Here is a 19,402-nt window from a genome sequence, read left to right as displayed (position 1 = left end):
TGCAGCCAAGCCTGTGACATATCCAGTCCTCTCCCTGCAAAAGGACAAACAAGAGCCTTGATGTGAAGAGTCCGATTTTAGTGGACAGAGACGGGTTAAGTCATTGCAGGATGCAACCCACTAAACACTTAAAGTGCAGTCCTGGGCCACCCCTTGGGCTAGCATAAGTCCATCAGGCACATTTGCACCTCCTTGATAGTCAGGATAGACACCGGCCTCCCCACCCGCTTCCCAGACTTCAGCTGGTGTGTTTCACTGGCTGAGGGCAGCCTGTACAGTGGGTTGGGGAGAGTGGAACAAAGGTGTTCTGGGGCGGGGGGTGGGAGGGCGGTGGGCAGGTCAGTGGGAGGACTGGGCCAGGGAGGGGGGCGTTACCAGGATCCAGCACTGCTCCAGGGCATGTTAGGATTGGGCTGTTAACATTCTCACGCACGTACTTGATGCCGCTGCAGTCATTTTTTTGCAATAAAATATATTGGACAATGACTACAATTTTGTACACCCAAATGTGAAATTATATCAAGGATTCTTGGTTACAGCCCAGGGTATGAAGACCCAGAAATGTTACCTGGCCTCTGTCATGGCCCCCTACCCTGTTAATTAGCATGAGATCCACAATTCTCTTGCCATGCGTCTCAAAACCTCTTGGAGACATAAATGACAAAACAATACTGAATGAGAGTAGTGGACATCCGCTGGGAGCAGGGTCTTTTCAGTGTTGGTGCCACCGCTTTGGAATACCCCTTTTCTGGACGCGAGGTGCTGCGTGCATTCTGCCATCAGGCTAAAACCTGGATTTTAAAGGAAGTTTTTTGTCCTGGCTGAGTCTTTTTCTTGGAAGCCTTATGCTGCCAAAGTAAATTTTTTATTGCCCTTTATATTGATTTCTGTTTCTACTGGATGTGTTTCCTGTTTTTAATTATATGGTTTCAATGGATTTTCTTAATATGGAGTGAGTCTGGGGGCCCTTCTTTAAATCAGGGTGTGTAGAAAATGGGGGGGGTTGTCCCACTGCTGTCCCGATCCAGACTGGGGAGCTTGTGGGTACCAAAGGAAGCTTTTGCCTTGTAAAATGGCACATGGGAGGGGGCAGACTCTGTTCAGAATTGGGTTGCAGCCGGGGCAAAGAGTTACAGCCCCCTGCCACCACCTTGATTCAGTTCGGAGACATGCATTTGCCTTCAGAACCACAGACATGCAGTCCTCGATAATGTAAATGACGTATCTTTTAGGTTGGCCCGAGCAGGCGATTCTTTGGGTGGAGTAATTCTTACCCTAAAAAGTAAACCTTTCTGAGTTTGGCATGAAATATGCCTTCTGTTTGGCTTGGGGGGGTGGGGTGGCTATGCCGATGCTTCTTGCAAACGCCACGACTCCATGGTCCTTGCGCTTATGCATTCCAGACAGCGCTCAGACATGCTGACAGAAGGCTTCATCCACCATCGCACAGAGAAGGGTTAAGCTGACTCAAGTGGAGGAGGGCAAGCAGGGCCCTTCCCAAGGCTGTCGGGAACAATGCCGCTATCAGTCTATATTTGCCCTTTGCCCCGAGATCATTTATGACTTATTCTTTGCCTCCGATGACCATAGTGACAAGCTCTCAATCTCCCCCCTCTCCCTTCATGCGCCCTTTTCCATGCCTGGAGCTAAAGTGTGCTCTCTCTCTCTCTTTCTCTCTCTCTCTCTCACACACACACACACACACGCTCTCTTCCACACAATGTCCTCCCTCCCCACGCACACACCACAGTCAAAATCACACCATTTGCAATTAAAAGGTAGTGCTATGCAGGAGGCTTCAAGTCAAGACCCTCCGTGCGCCACCCTCCCCACGTCCCTCACCTCTGAAAAGGCGAGACTGAGAGCAGAATATCAATTCTAGCACTCTCCTGCAGGAGAAAAGCCCCAGTGTATCTTGGGAAAAGAAATCTGGCCAGCCTGAGGACGTAAGGATGATACGGGGATGTTCTGAGGGGCAAGAGAGGGTGATAAGCAAAGGTCTTGGAACTTTTTGGGTTCATAGTCAAATGCTGAGCACCTTGCAAGGGAAAACAAGGCGGACAAGTGACTCCCAGAGCCAGTGAGGAATTCCTGGTTTCACCTGACATTTTCGATTTTGTTAAGAAATGGAGCTGGGTCACCAACCCCAAATACTCCTGGTTTTTTTGTGAATGTTTTCAGTGGTACCACCTACCTCTCCCTTGGACAATGGCGTTGCTAGGGGAGTGCAGGGGGGGTGGGCCGCACTAGGTGATGCACACAGTCGGGGTGACACCACTACTGGCCCAAATTTTTAAAATCTTGGTATTTTCAAATCATACCATTCGATGTGTAATTTCATGCAGAAGGCAACAAAACAAACGGCATTGAAATATCTCTGTTCTATCAAAAGTTATAGCCAAAAAACACAGCGGGGCGGAGCAATGACTCATCACTATGCCCACCACTTGGGACAGCCCACAGTATTGGAGGAGGTCTATCCTGGGGGTGATGTGCTCATCATTGTTATACCTTTCTGTTATAAATGACGCAGACAAACAGTACAAGTAATAAAACCCAATGAAATTACATTCTGTGGTTCCCAGCAGCAGCAGCAGTGGGAGATCTGCGGTCTCAGTGCTGCCACACAGTGATGTCATGTTAATTTTTCAAGATGCCCCAGACTTCCACCCTCTGGGACATTGCTGGGAGGTGTCCAGCAAGCTCAGGAGCAGGTTGGTGGAAAGACTGCTGCGGCAGATGGGGAGCTGTCCAGCTCTGGATACCAAATGGAAACAGAAGACTGGGAACTCTGCAGAAGGAAACTGTGTACTAGCGGCACTCAGGTAGCAAGATTCTTCAATGGGCCCAGTTGCCCCCTCTGTCCCTAGAACATCACTGAGGCCCTGGCCTGATGGACAGTTCAACTCTTGCTTCCTTCTCCCAAGGAGAACTCAGGGGTGGCAGGCTTTTCACTGCACTTTCTGGTCTGGGAGCTCAGGTCTGTCACTATCTCCTGGGGCAATTGTGGGGCATCTGCAGGTGGAATTTGTGACCACTTGGGACTCGCTGATTCCCTGGGTTACCCTGCATATGCCTGATATCGTCTGATCTCGGAAGCTAAGCAAGGTCAGGCCTGGTTAGTACTTGGATGGGAGACTGCCTGGGAATACCAGGTGCTGTAGACTTATACTATAGTCTTTCAAGACTGAAGGTTGCCAACCATAGGGTGGGGCAATCTCAGGGTGTTCAGCAAGGTACACCAACACCATCCCTCTAAGCGCTGAATCAAGCCGCCCAGCCTTTGTACAGCATTTCTTGGAGAAATAGCCCCCATTTATTAAATAAGCAGACTCAGCAGTGGCAAATTTTCAGTGCATGATGACATTCTCCATAGCCATGCTCAGCAACAACAAAAAAAAAACAAAACCGATAGTCCTCTCTTACCAGTAATCTCTGTTTAAAGACTTATTATACTACCTTTAATGATGCAGCTCATTTTGTCCCAAACTCTGAGACTGAGCTGCAATAAACAAATGTAGAAAATGGGATTTTAATAATAATAATAATAATAATAATAATAATAATAATAATAATAATAATAATAATAATAATACAGGTATTTATCTACCGCCTTTCTTGGTCTTTATTCAAGGCGGTTTACATAGGCAGGCTAATTTAAATCCCTATAGGGATTTTTACAGTTGAAAGAAGGCTCTATCTTTCAAGAGCCACAACAAATTCAGATGTTTCGTTCTGATCTGGCCTCCATCCTGGCCTCCATCCTCCCACGCTCAGAGCAGATGGAATAGCTTGGCTTCAGCTTGTCAGCTGCTTCAAGGTTGCACGGTGCCGGTGGCCTCGAACTGGCGACCTTGTGGATGTTATCTTCAGGCAAATGGAGGCTCTACCCTCTAGACCAGACCTCCAGACCTCCTGGATTTAAAAAAACTCCAATAAATAAGGAGTATATTACAGCCCAATCCTATGGAGTCCTTTGAGTGGCTGATCTCATGATTGACCAACATAAAACTCAAGACAATGAAGCAAAAGCTGTACCACTGTCATGTGCTTTGGGGCTGCCGGTGTAAACAGCCAGAGGCTTCATGTGCATGACAGCAGCTCCCAGATGCCCTGCAGGAAGAGGTAAGCCAGCGGCAGGCTGGTATGGGGCTGTTCAGGGAGGTAGCATAGCTGGGGACGGGAACCTGGGCCTGGGTGATGCAATGATGCCCCTCGTGTTCTTGCATCACCCCCGCACCTGCATGGAACACCCTCTCCGCCCTGCATCCATGGCCCTGGCCCCAGAAATGGTTCCATTTGGAGCTGTACGGGAGCCAGGATGGGCGGAAGGGCCTATCTGAGTGCTGAAAGGTAGGCACTGTCATTCCCCAATGGACACAGTGGGAAACCACCAGAGAGGCAAAAGATCCCCCTTAGCCTAGCTACACTACTGGTTCAGGGCATGAAGTGGACCAGTTCAGGGGCGGGTTGGCAGCAGCACATTCTGAGATCCCATCTCCCTTTCCCCACCTCACAATGTCCCCCCTGAGTGTGTAGGACGTACACCAGCAAGGTTCCAAGAGACCCACTGGAGCTCAGGCAGCCTACAGGTAGGTAAGAAAAAGTTTTACTTACCTCCCTAGGGCCATCTGGTCACACACACCCTTGTGTGCACTCTGGCACTGCTGCCACGTGCTATGGGCTGGTATGGGATAGGATTGGGCCAGGGCTTTTCAGGCTGGGGCATCGTGGGCCCTGGCTACTTTTACCTTAAGGGGCGGGGACAGCCTGGAGGCCGGGAGGAGGCAGTGGCGCAATCCCCAGGATCGCTCTGCTCAGGGGGGCTGCAGGGGCTTGGCTGCACATACCACATACCTCCTGCAGCCCCCCTGAGTGGCGCAATCCTGGGGATTGCGCAGTTGCCTTCCCCCCGCCCCCACTGCCTCCCCCCCGCCCCCGCAAGAACTCAGAGCGGCTCAAACGCTCCCCAAGAGTTTGAAAACCGCTGCATTAGGCTGTTAAGGTGCTAAGCCAGAAAAGTAGACTCAGAAACAAGTCCTGCTGCTCCACAGTGCATACTCCCAAGTAAATTTTCATAGAATCATAGCCTTGAATATGAGCAGTGGCATAGCTAGAGGGGGTGCAAAGCATAAATTTTGCAGGGAGCCTCACTGCGGTGTGCAAGCGGCCCCTCCCCTTCAGAACCATTCCAGGCAGTGGGAGCAAAACAGAGGTGTTCGCCCCATTGCTTGTCTGTACCAACCCACTGCAAGCAAGAATGCGGCCCACAAATGCAAGGTGCCATTGGCAACAGACCGCACCTCTGTGCAGCAACAAGAGAGGCTGCATATATGAAGCATGCCAGTCACCTATTGCCATCAATCCTCGATGCTCCCTCTTCTCATTCTCAGGCAGGCAGAAAGAGTAAGCTGAGCTCAGAGCCTCCACATCTCTCGTCCCCACCCAGCTCCTGTCCCCCTGGCTTTGTGCTCGTGACAGCCCTAGTCCTGGCTGGCCAGTCTCTCTCTGACTGACACATCAGTGGCACAGCAGGCATCTCAGTGGTTCTGTCCTCTCCCCCCAGCCAGCCAGCCAGCCATCAGCACAACAGGAGAGGCCGTGGGATGCCCCACCTCCCCTCCCTCTCGGCAAGTGGTAATTCTCCCCCGAGAAGAGGGGCAGGGGCAGTTTGGTGCCTAATGTTGTGTGGCACTGGGGTGGGGGAAAAGTCTAGATTGATTGCTAAGAAGGGGGGAAGGAACCTGGAGATGATGGATTAAATGCATTTAAAAGTTTTAAAAATAGAACTCTGTGGGTAGGATTTGCAAATGGGGAAAAACGGAAGGATATCTTCCAAACAGGGGAGGGTACTTGGTGGATTGATTTAAAACTCATAAAAATCCAAAAATCACACACACAGATTTGCAACAGGGAAAATGGATGGATTGTTTACATTAGAGTACGTCTGATTTTATTGTTATAGTGCTTGTGCTGGTAGTACTAATAGACATGCAGCATGGTCCTGGATCCATGGTCCACATCCCAACATGGGCCTGAGAACCAAATATTTGCCCACCCCTCACTGAGACACTAACACATGTCCCTAGGCACACATCTCAGTTTGTCTTTTGGTGAGCCTGACGTGTCTCATCAGTGCAAATCCTTTGGGGAAAAAAGTTTCAAAGGGCAGCCCCTGAGATCTCCTGATGATTCCGAAACTGATCCTGCTGTAGGAGAAGTTTGGGCTCTCTGCTCTCCCCAGCTCCCCCCACCCACAAAACGACACCCATAGGACTCAGTGTATAGGAAACCCTGCAATATGAAAGATTTTATTGAGGGGGCTCTGGGTTGGTAACGTTTGACTAATCTTTAACAGCTTGGTCCTGCCTATAGCCTGTCACATGAAGAAGTTTTTGTTATTGCCGCTTCTGTGTCCTTAAAAAAAAAACAACCTTTTTCATGCTATCAAACCATATGGTTAACCAAAGACCAGAGAGTCCACCACCTCTCTCATAAGATTGTCCAACGGCCAAGTCCATTCACCCAAGACCATCCTTCATATTCTTTAAAGTATTGAAAACAGCCTGTACAGAGTAATACTGTCCTGACAATGACTATCAGGGCAGGAGGTCTGGTCTACAGGGTTGAGCCTCCATTTGCCTGAAGATAACATTCGAAGGTCGCCAGTTCGAGGCCACCGGCACCGTGTGACCTTGAAGCAGCTGACAAGCTGAGCCGAGCTATTCCATCTGCTCTGAGCATGGGAGGATGGAGGCCAGAATGTGCGACCAGATCAAGAAAGAAACATCTGAATGTTGTGGTTTCTTGAAAGATAGAAACCTTCTTTCAAATTGTAAAAATCCCTACGGGGATTTAAATTGCCTGCCTATGTAAACCGCCTTGAATAAAGTCTAAGGAGAAATCTGAGGACCAAGAAAGGCAGTATAGAAAAAAAATACCTGTATATATCACTGGCATAGCTAGAGGGGGTGCAAAGCACTAAGTTTTGCAGGGACCCTCACCGTAGCATTGACCTCCATTTTGCTGCCCCCACCCGGAATGGCTCCGAAGGGTAAGAGGAGGGGCTGCTTGCATGCCACAGCAATGCTCCCTGCAAAACCTAGAGCCTTGCATCCCCTCTAGCTATGCCACTGCCTAGTAGTTTAGAAATAAAATCCCTATCTGTCACTGGGAACATGTGTACATTGTGTCCTCTCCTTTGACTTACTGCAACAGCTGTTCTGAAAGCTCGAATTTTGTTTGACAGCAGTATGGATTCTGGAAAAGAAAAAATCTACAGTAAAAAAGATTTACAAAGAGCCACTGAGACTGATGAAAAAGACAAAAATGGCTACATTGGGTGCAGTTGGACCCTGAGGTTCTCGAAGTGAGCTTCGTAGTGATTCAGGCGAGTTGAGTAACTCAGCCTGACCTCCCTGATAAGTGAAAGGTGCGGGGTGCCAATAATTAAAGTAGCAATTATCCAATTGTCTTGGCAATCATATACATTGATTCTTTGCTTGCAATCTGCTTCTTCCTCCTTCCCCTACAACCCCCGCCCCCCCATTTCCGGTATCCTCCTGTTCTTACATGATCTATTTTCAGTTTACTTGGAGGGGAGGTCACAAAACCCAATTAGCCGCGTTTTTTTTGTTGTTTTTTTTTTTGGTGTTTTTTTTTTATAATTAGCTCCCCTAAAAATAATCCGCGGAAGGTGTTAATAACCCCATTTAAAAATCTATTAAAGCATTTTGGAAAAGTTGGACCAAGCCCACTGCGTCAGGTTGCTGGCTCCCTTCGGAGATAAGGTAGGACTTTTTTTATTTTATTTTTATTTTTTTTTCCCCCATTTTGCAGCTTGCTAATTAAAAACAGTAGGACTGCGGTTTGGAATAATATGCAGGGGAGGTGATCATCTGCAAAGCAATGGGAGCTGCTGTTTTTCACCCCTATTTGCCTTTCGGAGGCATCCGAAGCCTTAAGAGTGAGCCGGCGGAGTTCATTAAGGGCCAGATTGTTTGTGCATGTCATGGGGGCCTTTGGCATTTGCCCACTCCTGATCCACTTCCAAAAGGTAGAGGGTGGGAAGAGGTAATTGGCAAGAACGGAGTTGCAACTGGCTCAACTGTGGCGCCAAGTTACAGGAGGGGTGTGTGACCTATGGCCAGCCATCTCCATACATTCCCTTGAATAGTTACTATACACAGCTGACAAGTACTCACCCAAATCTTCAAATTTCCTCTTGTCATAGTTGTCAAGCCTGAGCCCAAACCCCTGAATATTCATTCGTATTATTGTTAACATGACTTAAAAAAAAGAAGACTCTTTCTCCAAATAGACTCAAGGAGGTAGTGATGCTGCCAGGTTGCTGGAGGGCCTGGGGTGGCACCCCCTACCTGCCCCTGGTGGCACACCACACACTAGCACCAATGCTGAAAGTGCAGGTGAAATTTCATTTATGTATTTAAGGATTTATATACCATCCTTCTCTGCTTTCACATGGTTTTCAAGGTGGTTTACATAAGCAGGCTATTTATACATGCAATTTTTTTGCAAATGATTTTTACTAGTGGTGCCTTGACATCCGTTCCCAGATGCCCCACAGATACCGATTTTCACAGATAATGGAATCAGTGGGGAGGGCCTCAAGGGCCTTTCACGTACAACCAGAAGACCCTTCCGGTTGCGATCACCAAGTCCTTGTCGCCCTCCTGATATGGGTTCGGCACCCATCTTGAGTCAAATCTGTGGGTACCAAACCCCCAGATAAGGGGGTTGTATTTGTTCTATGAGAGGAACTCACAGAACCCTCACATTCACCAGATGTTTCTGTCCAAGTGCAGCCATCATCCTGGCTGTGCGCTGCACTGTCCAAGCTTTCACAGCGGCCACAGTTCACCCTTGGTTGGCGCGCAAGAAGTTATCCATCTCTAGCTGTCTCCTCCACATTCAACACTCTCTCACGGTGCCTTCACGAAATCTGTCAGCAGCTTTCCGTCACCCTTCCAAGGCATGAACCCAGGCTGATCCTGCTTAGCTTCTCCAACCAGGGCACCGCTCCACCTCCAGGCCGTACCTCCTACCTGCCAGCTGTGCCCTCTCAGGGCGCGAGTCCGTGGTCAGTGCACAACCTGGGCCAATCCCTGATGCCACCTTTGCAAGTGGACTTACAACAACTGGATTTTAAACAACAATTTAAAGCATGAACAAAACAACACCGAGATTAATTATAAAAGGGACCTACAATTGGGCCGTAAGTCTCCCTGATTTCCCCCCTTTGCTTCAGCTGTAAAATCCATCAACGCAGCTATGTCAACACACCTTCTGTTTTCTCTTTTTTTTGCAAAAAATGCCACACTGATTGCATCTTGACATCTGCTGGTGACTTCTGAATCCAGAAATAAACAAATCAAGTATTCCACCAGCAGTCAAGCAGTGTCTCCCACTGGCCAACAGAAACCTGCTCTGCTTCTGCTTACCCAAGGCTAGGCTCGGAGCGGCCAATGTCTCTCCTTCCTTCGTGTGTTCCTGATCAGAAGATCCTATTCCTCTATTCGTAACACCACTGACTGTGAAGCTGTAGGTGAATTTCACTTAAGAAACACAGTTCCATCACCGCTGTAAGAGACCTAATGGTACCACACCACTCTATTTAAAAAAAAAAAATTAAATGATGTTCATTAAAGAACCATCACATCCTCATAATTAATTCTGCTGTAGGGTGAGGAGTGGAGGAAGGGAATGTCTACAAGCGATTAATGCAGCATGCAAGCCATTGTGTAGATGCACACAATTGTCTTCCATTACCCCCTCTTCCTTCTCCATCATTTCCTTAAAGCATTTCTGGAGCACCTTTCCCTTTGGCTCTTTTAAAAGCGGGGAGCAGGAAGATAACAGTGGAGTGCGACCAAGATGGGTGGCAGAGTTCACGTATTGATGTGTGTCCTTCATGTAGATTGACTCATGTAGGTGGATTTTCAATAAGTGTTTTCATCCTGATGGTTTGCAAGGCTGTGTCTACACTGCACTTCCATGCCAAATGAACCCAAATTCTGCACCAGGAGAACAAAATTCTGCAACTTGCCAATATTTGGTGATTTTGCCAATATCAATTTGCCCATAGCCCCGGCTGCCATTTTATATCTGGGCCCAACTGAATAGCACTGGGTCAAACTATAAAGCCCTAAATCAGGGGTGTGAAACATAAGGCCTGTAGGCCAGATGCAGCCCATTGAAGCTCTTCTTCTGGCCCTTGGGCTATCCCAGCATCACTAAAAGCTGCTCTAAGCTGCTGAGCTGTACTGAAGAGTTACTGCTCAAAGGGCATCACGTGTGATAATCGGGCTGTCCCATATCAAGATTTGCATATTCTCTCTTCTGTCATTTGTAGCTGATGAGTATCTAAGTGAGAAAACAGATGATTTCTGGTCAAGGCCTGCTTGATGACATCACTTCCTGCTTAACCCATTTCTGCTCAGCCCACAGATGTACACATTTGATCCCTGTTGCATATATGCAATGTTGGGCAGAAATGGCTTAATGACATCACTTCCAGCCCTCAACAAGCATCATGAATGCTATTCAGCCCTCTGTGAAAAACACGTTTGACACCCCTGCCCTAAATGGTCTTGGATTAGAGTAAGTGAATGAATGCTCTTTATCCCATCCATGAATATATGGAGCTATCTTCTACTGAGTCAGACCATTGGTCCATCTACACTTACTGGCAGCAGCTCTGAAGGTTTTCATGTGGCTCTTTCCCAGCCCTACCTGGAGATGACAAAATTTGAGACGTGAACAGTTTCCGTTGATTTCCATTCTGCTCTCTTCTGCGAAAAATCCCTTAATTTTTTTAAACCATTACAAATGAATGAATAAATAAATAAATAAATACTCCATATTTAAACACACAATTTTTTCTAACGTTTTCACATATTTTCTACTCCAGTGGTTCCCAAACGTTCTAGCACCAGGACCCACTTCTTTAAACGACACTCTATCGGGACCCACCTAGGTTTACCAGACTTTTAAAAAAGGAGATCTAGAAATAAATCATATTTCATTCATTCACTCATTCACTCATAATAACCAAAAAAAAAAGACCCTGAAACATTTATCTCCCTGTATCTCCCGGCAAACTGCAGGAGCTGAGCTCTTTGCAGGGTAATTAGCAGCTACAGGATCTGATTTTTGAATAGCCTCAGGGCTAGACGCAATTAGTTACCTGATCTTTCCATCACCCTTTGGCAACCCACCAAAAATCAGATTGCAACCCATCAGTGGGTCTTGACTCACAGCTTGGGAACCACTGTTCTACTCAAGCAGCGAATTCAACAATAAGTTACAATGTACACACTGAAAGTCATAATTTTGCACAAAAATTAAACATGAGAGATAAATGTTTACTGTCGAACTTTGATCCACTGGGTTAAGGGATGGGTCCAGAACCATGAAATCTGCCACAAATTTTGGGAAGAAGGGGCTTGGGAAAGTTCCCTATCCTTCTCCATATTTCACGAGTAAGAATTGAGGGAGCCCCCCCTTTTTTCAAATGCCAAGACTAACAATTTCATGAATATTTGATTTAATACCCATTCTGCCCCGAAAGGAAGATGCATTTTATTTAATACTGATTGCAGCACTTATTACCTTCCTAAGCCCAACATACCACTCAGCATTCCAATTACGGTATCACAGCAGTGGTGCTTTAGTTACGGCTGAGAAGGCATTTTCATTACAGATCATCTCTCTTCCCCGCCCCCCTCCTCCTCTCTTACCCTCTACCAGGATTTGAACTGAGAGTCTCCCAGTCTGCGGCCTGATGCTTCTTGTGGTGGACCTCTCAGGCTGGGTCTCCAGTGCATTAGTAATTGAAAGGAAGGGTACAGAAAGAGCTACATCACTTGTGGGGTGGAATGATGGGCACCATTCTTTCATATGAACACTTCCTGCAAGTCAAAAGCCAGTCATCTCCCGGGTACCTCCCAAAACAGCAGATTTAATATTTGGGAGGCCTCAGTCTTGAACTATCCATTGTGACCAGGAAGCCTGGCAATGGATGAAGCCAAGATTCCAAGTTACAATGGATGCTTTGGAGCACACTTGCAAGCCTGCATTGCTTCTGGGAATCTTTGAACTGAAGCACGAGGTCTGTGCCACGATCAACCCTCCTGGCCAGTGTCTTCCTCCTCCTTCTACATTTGGGAAGGAGAGCTCATTCTATCCCCAGTGAACTGAAGTCAGAAGACGTGGGCTTATCTATGGACCTTTTGAACATTTATGCAAAAAAATCCCTTGTTCTTAAGCTTCCCAACATTTCTCAAAGAACTTTTGGGAAAGCCTCCAGCTCTCTCTTGAAATGTTCAGGAGCACTGAATTAACTACAAATTGAGCCAGGGAGAGAACACCCATCACAAGCTGTGAAGAGCCATGTTTTGGCTTAGTTCTCGCCTCTGGCTGTGAACATGGCTGCACAGTCTGAGTCAGCTGCGACAATAGGATTTGGAAGCCAGTGCGTCACCTCCATAATGGACCTCCTCCCATGCAGTGGCTGGGCAACGCCATGGGTGTAGCGGGTGTGGTGATGCACCATTGCCCTGCCCCACTGGTTTTTCAGTTATAACTTGTGATAGAATAGGGATATTTCCACGAGGTTTGTTTCATTACATTCTTCATGAAATTATGCACTGAATGATATATAACACTATGGTATTATTTTAAAAATACCAAGACTTTTAACATTTTGGTTAGTCGTGGGGTAAGCCCCCCCCCCGTGCGTGTCACCTGGCATCATCTTATCCTTCGCACAGCGCCCCCCACCCCCCAGTCTGGTGCAGCCGTGCCTAAAAGGTGCATGCTGTATCCAACAGGGCGGTGATGAATGGGAGGCTTCAGAAAGGAAAGGAGATTTAAATATTCTCGCCCCGCCATAAGCCTCCCACTCTTCTTGCCTTCCACTCCCAAGTCTCCTTGGACCTGTGCCAGTAATTTCTCTGGTACAAGTCTGGGTAGTGAAAGGGGGCCAGAGTGGATAGGATCCAACGTATGTCACTACTGTCTGATCTACCCCCCCACAACGTCCCCACCCCGTTTCTTCCCCCTTCCCACCCAGTTGCAGCCCTTCCCCACCCCGTCCCACCCACCCCACCCCCTTTTGCCACCCTGCTGGGCTACCAGCTCTGGTAGTTGGCCACCGATCCCCCTATTGCATACAGGAAGGCTCTGACCTTCCCACTAGCAATCAGCATGCTGTGGGAACACACTTTATAGCTGGTTTGTAGCAGCCAGTGTGGCAGAACATGGGTTCTGCCAGTGGGGCTGCCCAATAGGATTACCCTGTGTCATCACCCTGGCAACGGTGGCACTGACAAAAATAACATGGGTCATCGCATCCAGTTGGCAGTGTGGGCAAATGGGGTTGACGACAGCATTGGCAAAGGAGGAGGAGGAAAATGGCATGGAGAAGCAGCAGCCAGGGGGATCAAAAGGGCACCAGACTGCAGAGAAACAACTAAGATATCCAGTGAAGTCAACATTTTTTCAGTGCATTGAATGTACGATGTTCAAAGCAACTGTGGAAAACAGTCAGCGCAATTAATTCATATGCATAGCGAAAAAGCTGACCAAGAAAGGATGGAATGGAAACCATTCTTGGGCTGTGCACAGGCAGATATTGGTTCAGCAGTGAGCCTACTGGGGCCCTTCACTAGCCTTCTTTTGTCCATATATACAACCTTCTACTGATAAAGGCGGTTCTTGTTTCCACTTGGAAACAATGGTGTTTGGTGCTGATTGGCTAGCCCTTGCGACTGCCACAAAGCCACTTCCTTCCCACTTTCTCCAGGCTACCGTGCAGTGGTGATTGGCTCACACCTGTGACAGTCACACTCATTTCTCTTCCCCAGGATCTTGAGGGTGGTGAGGCTGCCTAAGATGGTGGAGTCATGCAGCAGGGGGTCGAGTCTTCCATCTGCCCACTTCTCCATCTCCCCTCCAACCCTCCAGATTGGAAGAGGCAAATGAAAAGGGAGAGTGGTGGGAGACACGCTAGACCCATCACTGCCATTCCATTCCCCTCTACCTTTTACAATTTAGAGAGTGGGAGGAGCAAAGGTTGGCACATCACCAGTTGAGGAAGGAGCAGTAGTGTCACTAGAGCTAGTGTCATCCAGTGCAGTAACTCATGGTGTCAGCCCCATGACCTCCTCCTGTACCAGTTGTGGTTGGAAAAGTGTCCAGAGCCCAGGTCTACAGGCTTCTTAAGGCAGAGCCCAGGTCAGGTAGAAAGAAAAACAGAGGCTGGGCCAACTGGGGGGGGCAGGTCTACCTGGTGGGTAGACCTGGGCTTTACTTCAAGAAGTCCAGAAGAAGTGGGCTCCAAAGACTTTTCCAGCCACAGTAGGTCAGCCTGGGTCCAAGTAGACCTGGGCTCTGAAGCGAGGTGGTGATCTTTTGAAGTCACCCTCCCCAGACGGTGTTGACCAGTGCAATTTGCACACCCCTCTAGTGACACCACTGGGAGGAGACATTTGCTATGCTGCCTCAGGCACTAGGAGGTCCTGATCTGGCCCTGGAGGCAGGGTTAGGAAAGACCTCTCTCTGAAACCCTGGAAAGTTAAGGTGTGCAAGGAGATCTAGATCAAATCTAAGCTGGGACATTTCCGGAAAGGTGGCCATGTACTACCTCTGCAACCCACCCTCTTGAGACCGTTTATTAATCTCCCTGCTCTGTGTATATTCATTAGATAAACACGCAGCGGACGATGTTGTTTATTGCCTCCTCTCTGCACATCATAAGCCAGGGAAGACAAGATGAATTTGACAGCTAATGTAAAAATTACAGCTGGCAATACATCTTGGATTTGGGTGGAATGCCAAGAGGAGAGTTAATCAATAACACCCTAACTTGGGTATTGTATGAAATGGCACTTCATTCATTATTAGGGCTCGAGATAAAACATGACTTACCATCTTGATGTATTGGCCCTTTCACCTCGGGGGCCTACTCTCAAACCCAGTCCAATCCAAAGTGACTACAGATCAGTCTTCTTTTGCGGGGGGTGGGGTGGGGGAGAGTTTACAAGCGGAATAAATGTGCAAGGAATTGATGTAATCTTGCTTGAAATAGAGCAAGCAGGATATGTTTTGCCAGCATCAAAGTTAACTTGAAAGCACCCACCCCAAGCCCCTTTGTTCAATAAAGTGTTGCATTAAATGAGTCAATTTTCTTGCAGATGTTCCCAATGATTGTCCAAAAAGGCGTGAGCTTAGCAAACCATCCATGAGATCTCTTGCAAAATGTCCCTACAAAGTTCAATCATGGTGAACCCTCACCACTTACAAAGGTTCACATGGAAATAATCGTTGAGAGGGTGATCAAACTACTGGCAAAAAAGTTTAAAACTTTTGGTGGTAAGGCTGGTGCTCACCTTAATTCTGCTTGAGAACTTCTGAGCACAGCAAGGCAGTATTCCAAGCTCACCTGGCAGAATGCTTGTCCTAACTCCACTCCCATCCAGCCTTTGATCTACCTTGATCACGTTACTTCCTCCCCCAAGGCGGGAGATGTGACATGATGGCCTTTATCATAGCCAATGTGGCACAAGAGACCTTAGGCACAGTTGCTGGGGTGCACTGCCTGGGGATACACTGCTGTCACCTATCCTGGCCCCCTGAATTGGGTCCAAACAGCAACTGCTGGGAGAGGTGGAACAGGTCTCTCACCCAAGTCTCCCACTGGCCACATCTGTGAGATGCGGCCAATCAGAGTAGACAATACTGGGCTATAATCTTCATCAGTCATCTCATAGCTCAGTGGTAGAACATCTGCTTTGCTTACCAAAAGTCCCACTTTCAAGCCCTGTTATCTCTACATAGGACTGGGAAATACCTTAGGGCACAATCCTATGCATGTCTACTCAGAAATAAGTCCCATTTTGTTCAATAGGGCTTACTCCCAGGAAAGAGGACATAGGATTTTTCAGTCTTAGTTTGGAGAGCAGGTACCAAACAGCCTGTGACACCCATGCTGAGTTTGATGAGCCAGGAGAAGGTTGCTTCATTGTGCACTGAGGCTTGGGATTATGTATAGAATAGTTGCAAATAGATACCAGGGACGTGCCAATCCACCACTGCAAGACTCGAGTCAAGTTCCATGTCCCTGCCCCCTTTGACTCAACTCATGCACAACTCAGCCAGAGCCTTTTGGGGACTCTATTTGACTCGAGGCCAAGTCTTTCTGATAAATGAGCCAGGCTCAGCTCCGCAGAAAATGGATCTACTGGCGGTGTTCATGTGTACGTGTTGCGGTTCTCATTAAACACTCCCCTGATGCCCCCATCCCATCTCTAAATCTCCGCTATTCTTCAAGCAAGTGCAGCAGTGCAGTTTCCAAGTCTCCACTTGTTCCCACGAAAAGCTCCTGGGTCACTTCTGGTTTCAAAACCTGTGTGACTCGAATCCTCACGAGTCCAGGAAAGCACTCGTTTGGTGACTCGAATTACGAGTTACCCATCCCTGATAGATACATTTATCGATTGTTTTAGCAAGCAATGAGCATATATGTTTGTCCAAGAACTGCATGAACTGAAAAGTTGGGAAGTTGGAAAAATGGATTTCAATCAATTATTTAAATCAGCCTCTTCCCTGGGTGATTTTAAATCAATGTTTTCAAGCTCCTTGATTTTAAAGCAGTCCATCAAGCCTAAAATCTCTCCTCTGGTTCATGTGCTACCACCAGGATGTCCAAGGGGGGGGGGATGATTCCTTCCAATGACCCCACAAATTTATTTGATGCAGTAATCCTGAAGGAATAAAGCAACCATCAAATGATTATAAGAAGTGGTTATCTCTCAGAGAAATCTCCATGCCTTGTCAGGGTGGTGCTATGAGGAATGCTTCATGAACAGGCAGATAAGATCCCTTATCTTATTTATAAGTTTGTATTTATAGTCTAAGGCTGCAATCCTACCCACACTTTCCTGAGAGTAAGTCCCACTGAACAAAATTGGGCTTATGTCTGAGTAGACCTGGTTAGGATTGTGCCCTAAAGCTGCAAACCTAGGCACACCTAACTTGGGACTAAGACCCACTGAAATCATTGGGACTTACATCTGTGAAAGCATGAACAGGATAAGCTTGTAAATCAAATGAACAAGTTAAAAAAAATTAAAATAGAAAAAAAAATGCAAAACATTTTACGTTTTTTGCCCTCGCATAAAGCAAACATTGCAGTGAGGCGTCAACTTTAAATAATTTTCTGGTTAGGAAAACAAATCAATGCCACAGATTAAGTGTGAATCGGTACAGGTGCTAAAGATTTTTTTATATATATAATGGCACTTTTACCTTGCAGGCTTTTAAGTACTAAAATGAAAAAGGGGTTTATTACTGCAGTAAAAAGAGTAGGCTTCATTCAAAACTAGTAAAACTGTATCTTTAATTATCTAGGGGGGCTTCTGAAATTCTCCCCCTCCAAATTTCTCCTGGGGTTTAGGAGTTCCAAATTACTCGGTCTTATTTCCCAAGTGGAAACAGCGCAGGAGGAATTCTTCACTGTTCTCGTTCTTATTTCCAAATTTGATCCAGAGTAGTGGCATAGCTTGAAGGGCGTGCAAAGCACTAAGTTTTGCAGGGAGCCTCACTGTAGCATGCAAGCGGCCCCTCCCCTATGGAGCCATTCCCCCTCCCCCTGCCAGGAATGGCTCCCCCCCGGAATGCACCCCCCCACCCGGAATGGCTCCGGATTCAGGAATCAGGGCTGAGTGAAGCAAAGGAACAATGGTTGGCAACCTTCAGTCTCAAAAGACTATGGTATAAGCCTACAGCACCCGGTATTCCCAGGCGGTCTCCCATCCAAGTACTAACCAGGCCTGACCCTGCTTAGCTTCCAAGATCAGACAAGATTGGGCATGTGCAGGGTAACAGTTGCTGTCAACAAAGGGAATAGGGTATTCCCTTTTATCCCTATCAATATCATAGGACTACAGGGAGCAGGTTTTGGGAGAAAAAAAAATTCAACAATAATCATGTGGTAGAGTCCTTCCTAGACTATCTCATTTCTAGGCAGGAGGTTTGGTCTAGAGGGTAGATCCTCCGTCTGCCTGAAGATAACATCCACAAGGTCGCCAGTTCGAGGCCACCGGCACCGTGCGACCTTGAAGCAGCTGACAAGCTGAAGCCGAGCTATTCCATCTGTTCTGAGCGTGGGAGGATGGAGGCCAGAATGTGAAGCCAGATCGGAATGAAACACCTGAATGTAGTGGTTCTTGAAAGAAAGAACCTTCTTTCAAATTGTAAAAATCCCTACTTAATAAGAGATTTAAATAAAGCCTGCCTATGTAAACCGCCTTGAATAAAGTCTTGAATAAAGACCAAGAAAGGTGGTATATATTGTCCCCTGCTAATTGGGTAAGAGGCACTTTTTCAAGTGGGTGCTCCTCTTTTATTTAGCAGGGGGAGAGTAACTGGCCCACCTCACCCCAGCAGTGTCTATTCGAGTGGCTGTCTGCTGGTGTTCTTTTTGCATCTGTTTAGATTGTGAGCCCTTTTGGGACAGGGAGCCATTAGTTATTTGATTTTTCTCTGTAAACCGCTTTGTGAACTTTTAGTTGAAAAGCGGTATATAAATACTGTTAATAATAATAATAATAATAATAATAATAATAATAATAATAATAATAATAATAATAATAATAATAATAATAATACCTGTTATTATTATTATTATTTCAGACTGCAAAGGATGGATCATACATCTGAATGCCTCCCCTCTGTGCCCACATGTAGAAAACAGATCATGGAAACAAGGTCTAGCAGATACTTGATATGCTAGATTTCTATACAGAGGGGATTCACAATGATATAGTTGAAAAACTGGAATATGGTCCCCCCTCAGGTATCACCCCTTCCCCAGTTGTTGGAAGACTCTATTGCTCCCTTGACGTATTCAGTGGCTAGTTTCCTGGCCTATATATTACAAAAAACGCCGGACTTTAGTTCTATAAAATCTTCTTTAAAATTTTTGTAGTCACCTTTCTCCATCTTACACCTGTTTCACTCAAAGGATAAGGTTGTCCCTTCCGGCTCCTTTTCTTTCTAGACCCTATTTCTTTCTTTTTTCTCTATTTAGTTTTCCTGAACTAGTCTAGTGGATAACGGTTGTATTGTTCACTTTGTTGTCAGTCGTTTGCTGTAATATTTATAATGCCAATAAAGGTTAACTAACTAAAACTAAAAAAACTAACTAAATTGGAATATGGATTTGAGGGAGAAATTGCATGTCTGAAGTCAAGTTCCTTTTGCACGTACGTAACAGGATGAAAGAGCAAAAAAGTGTGGAAAGAACTGTACCACGCAACAATGTCAAAAATGTAACTCAGTTAAAGGCTATGTGGCACACTCATGCTCTCCACAAGACAAT

General features: G+C 46.7%; 1 pseudogene; it reads right to left on the bottom strand.

The window, feature by feature from the left end:
- Positions 1-17,798: 17,798 nt before the first annotated feature.
- Positions 17,799-17,918, bottom strand: LOC136659481 (5S ribosomal RNA; annotated as a pseudogene).
- Positions 17,919-19,402: the final 1,484 nt, after the last annotated feature.

This window comes from Tiliqua scincoides, chromosome 8, assembly GCF_035046505.1.
Source record: "Tiliqua scincoides isolate rTilSci1 chromosome 8, rTilSci1.hap2, whole genome shotgun sequence".
Lineage (NCBI taxonomy): Eukaryota > Metazoa > Chordata > Lepidosauria > Squamata > Scincidae > Tiliqua > Tiliqua scincoides.
This window is presented reverse-complemented; position numbering and strand designations above follow the sequence as displayed.